The 5,000-nt window shown below is 34.7% G+C and overlaps 1 protein-coding gene across 2 annotated transcripts in view; it reads right to left on the reverse strand.

The window, feature by feature from the left end:
• The window catches only part of LOC137645360 (heme-binding protein 2-like), a 95,253-nt gene that overhangs the window by 24,554 nt on the left and 65,699 nt on the right, over positions 1 to 5,000 (reverse strand). The gene's annotated exons all lie outside the window — the stretch shown is intronic.

Raw genomic sequence — 5,000 nt, forward strand, 5'->3', positions numbered from 1 at the left:
GTCATATCCCATTAGCCACTGAGGAAATAAGAGTCATATCCCATTAGCCACTGAGGAAATAAGAGTCATATCCCATTAGCCACTGAGGAAATAAGAGTCATATCCCATTAGCCACTGAGGAAATAAGAGTCATATCCCATTAGCCACTGAGGAAATAAGAGTCATATCCCATTAGCCACTGAGGAAATAAGAGTCATATCCCATTAGCCACTGAGGAAATATGAGTCATATCCCATTAGCCACTGAGGAAATATGAGTCATATCCCATTAGCCACTGAGGAAATAAGAGTCATATCCCATTAGCCACTGAGGAAATAAGAGTCATATCCCATTAGCCACTGAGGAAATAAGAGTCATATCCCATTAGCCACTGAGGAAATAAGAGTCATATCCCATTAGCCACTGAGGAAATAAGAGTCATATCCCATTAGCCACTGAGGAAATAAGAGTCATATCCCATTAGCCACTGAGGAAATATGAGTCATATCCCATTAGCCACTGAGGAAATATGAGTCATATCCCATTAGCCACTGAGGAAATATGAGTCATATCCCATTAGCCACTGAGGAAATATGAGTCATATCCCATTAGCCACTGAGGAAATATGAGTCATATCCCATTAGCCACTGAGGAAATAAGAGTCATATCCCATTAGCCACTGAGGAAATATGAGTCATATCCCATTAGCCACTGAGGAAATATGAGTCATATCCCATTAGCAAATAGGAAATATGAGTCATATCCCATTAGCAACTGAGGAAATATGTCTCGAGCGACCGGTTACAATTTAGAGGCGGTCATAGATGTTAGGTAAGGTGCCTTCTATTTATATATATCATTGTGGTGATTTTGTACAGGGCCCTATTATGTCATTAAGCTTAATGATGGAAGAAATATTCCTACTTGTAATTATGGTATTTAACACCAGATTGTATATATATATATATATATATATATATATATATATATATATATATATATATATATATATATATATATATAAATATATATATATATATATATATATATATATATATATATATATATATATATATATATATATATATATATATATATATATACACGAATGGAAAATTTGATAAATCATGAAAAGCACCGGGAAGAAATTAAATTTGGATAAAATTTATCTGCACTAACCAAACACTTTCTGGATCAACGTAACATCAGCTTTGCCCTTTATGTATAAAATTGCCCTTGTCAATTTTGTCTGTATTGGCAGAATATACCAGTAATGAATAATTATAATTTCTTAGTCTCATATGTTTTTTAATGTTATACTGTTAGATTACACTTTATATATATATATATATATATATATATATATATATATATATATATATATATATATATACACACACACATATATATATACATATATATATAAATTATATATATATATATATATATATATATATATATATATATATATATATATATATATATATATATATATATATAAAATATATATCATATTTATGCACGGTTGATTGGGGGTTGTCACTCTGTTAGTTATGTTGAAGACATCTATGTCATGAACCTGAGTTCGATCCCTGCTCAAGTTGGATAGTATCCACCGAAACGCTACCTTACCACACCAGTAAAACGAGATTTAGGATGGCTTCCACTATACCTTAATGATTCTGTACACATGCTGATAATATCCAGAAGCCCTGGATATATACAGTATATATATATATATATATATATATATATATATATATATATATATATATATATATATATATATATATACATACATATATATATACATACATATATATACACATACATTTATATACAGTATATATATATACACATATATTTACACACACACACACACACACACACACACATATATATATATATATATACATATATATATATATATATATATATATATATATATATATATATATATATCCCTATATATAAACTGTACACACACACACACACACATATATATATATATATATATATATATATATATAGAGAGAGAGAGAGAGAGAGAGAGAGAGAGAGAGAGAGAGAGAGAGAGAGAGAGAGAGAGAGATATCTCCCCTTTTGAATGGAGATACCTTGGCATGCTTTTATATTCTTATGGTAATCCTGTAAAGCAATTAGCTTTTATAATAAATGTAAAAAAAAAATAACAAAAGATGTTTTTAGATCTGCAAAGAGCAGGGCTACATATCTTGGACCAGGTCACATTTTGGGGAAGTAGTCTGGTCCGCTATATTGTCATTAAATATCAAATACTATCATTTTGTACGATAATGGATACAAAATTGTTACTCAAAACTGTAATAGCACCGGAAGTAGTGGTCTAATTAACGGAAGTGACAACGTGTTTCATTATCAGTTAGAAACAATGGTTACGAAACAGCCAGAGAGCACACAGAGTGCTTGTACCCTAGTGCAAACTGATATGTTTGTCTAGTCGTTCCAATCTAATTCCACTAGACAGGTCACGTAAATCATATATTTGGTGTTACTAAGCCACCTAATTTCAAAATGACTGTGTGTCATCCTGTAAGTCTGACCACACGGAAATCTGTCTATAAGAATAAAAATACTTTGTAAAATAAAATGTATAATCTATAAAATGGCAGGGCAGGATTAGAAATGAAACTATAAGAGAGATTACTCGAGTGCCATATGTGAATGACATCATGAAGAGGGGGTAAATGGAGATGGTTTGGGCGTGCTCTTCGCACTCCCCTAGAGAGATTAATTGACCAAACGTTCATCTGGGCTATAATCTATAAAATGGAAGGGCAGGATTAAAAATGAAACTATAAGTGAGATTACTCGAGTGCCATATGTGAATGACATCATGAAGAGGGGTAGATGGAGATGGTTTGGGCGTGCTCTTCGCACTCCCCAAGAGAGATTAATTTACCAAACGTTCATCTAGGCTCCACAGGGGACTAGAAGAATTGGAAGTCCCAGGCCAACATGACTGAGGACTTTGAAGCGTGAAGTAGGAGATGAATGGAGAAGTATTTAATTGTACCAACCGTATGCTACACGATCGTACATAGTAACATTTTATATATATATATATATATATATATATATATATATATATATATATATATATATATATATATATATATATATATATATATATATTATGCTTTGTATCTTTTCTCTCCCCCTCGCACTGACAGAAAGCTCAAGATAGAGACGACTGGCGAAATCTAACCGAGGCCCTTTGCGTCAATAAGCGTAGGAGGAGATGATGATATTGATTTCCACTCACGTGTTCACTTTCAGCACGTCACAACTTCAGTGGGTTAAGCTCTTTTATACAGGACAATGCGCCAGCACACACAGCACATGGAGCTCTAAGGAAATACTCTACTTAGGCTTTGAATTGGTAGATCATTCGCCTTACTTCACAGACCTGGTCCTCTTCGACTATCACTTCTTTCCACAACTGAAGAAACATCCCAAGGGAACGAAATTTCACTCTGATTCGGCACTGGCGCATTGTCCTGCAAAAAGAGGTCGACCTAGGGAGAGAGAGAGAGAGAGAGAGAGAGAGAGAGAGAGAGAGAGAGAGAGAGAGAGAGAGAGAGAGAGAGAGAGAGAGAGAGAGAGAGAGAGAGAGAGAGATGCTTTTTTCTCCTATCTTCTCCTAAATAGTGTCATACCTCCCCTGTAAAAGTAATAACTGCTCTTTCACGATACACTTAATAGATTGATTGATTGATTTGAGATTTTCTGGCAGCCTGACATCTAAGGTCATTGACGCCAAACACGATACCCTTAAAGCCAAGAACATTTCAGCACACTTACTTGACATCATCAGCTCAACTTGCAACTTCAATAGCATTCAGGGCAAAGACTAATTACAATGAAATCCAACTCTCTTTATATTTACCAATTGAACTACCGCTTCTAATAAGAGTATTTCATTATCTAGAAGACAATTACTTCCAAATATGCAATAACATGCATCATCAAAGCAGTAAGCATTCAGTTGCAACTCAGATCTCTGCAAGAAAAATGAATTTACTTTTGGAAGAATACAATACTTCATAATGCAGGCGCTGAATAAACAGGTTGTCAATGGTGTTATGTCAATATATAAGTAATCTATTATTGGGGAAGGTTTACGACAGTTAAGAATTTTAATAACTTATACGATTAATAACTGTAAAAATGAAATATCTATTAGATCAGGTATCAATATGGATCATGTCTCCTTTCAGTCATTAAAGGCCGTTCATAAATGGCAGAGGCAAGGGACTTTGGCATTGCCCTATAAGCAGGACAATGCCCTAGAGACTGACCATATTACATATGATCAGCGGCCAAGCGCCCTCTCCACACAAGCTAGGACCAAGGAGGGCCAAGCAATGGCTGCTGATAACTCAGCAGATAGAGTTATAGGCTGCCCCAAACCCCCAACCTTAGCTCACAAGGATAGTGAGGTTACTGCGACCAAAGGAACTAGTGAGTTTGAGAGGGACTCGAACCCCAGTCTGGCAATCACCAGGCGAGGACGTTACCACCATGCCATCACAACCCAAAAATAGAAAGCAAAATAGAAACGGAAACATGTATTGAACATAGATATACAATATTAATAGGAGGTAAATTGAAAATAGTTATGTACTAACACATAAAGAACATAGAACAGACAAATAAATATTTACATACTAATCAAGACTCGAATTCATCAGCTCCTACTATCAGGTTTGACTTGTATGGTGTGGAGCCTTTTTACTGTATTGAGGTATAACTAGTGATACGGGAAAGGGGAGATATGAACGTAGGTTCTGGTTGCTAGTTCCTAACTGGTCTCTCCGCAAAATATGTTTGAGGGCACTCTATCTATTAATGGATAGTTGCAAAGCTTCTTAGCTTATGCTCATTCTTCTTCTTCCCCACCGTTATCGATACATTAAGGGGTTGGTTGCCTGATGCAGCCTCTCCATTAGCTTATACTCAATACTGTAATAATAATAATA

This window comes from Palaemon carinicauda, chromosome 1 (assembly GCF_036898095.1).
Source record: "Palaemon carinicauda isolate YSFRI2023 chromosome 1, ASM3689809v2, whole genome shotgun sequence".
NCBI classification, from domain to species: domain Eukaryota; kingdom Metazoa; phylum Arthropoda; class Malacostraca; order Decapoda; family Palaemonidae; genus Palaemon; species Palaemon carinicauda.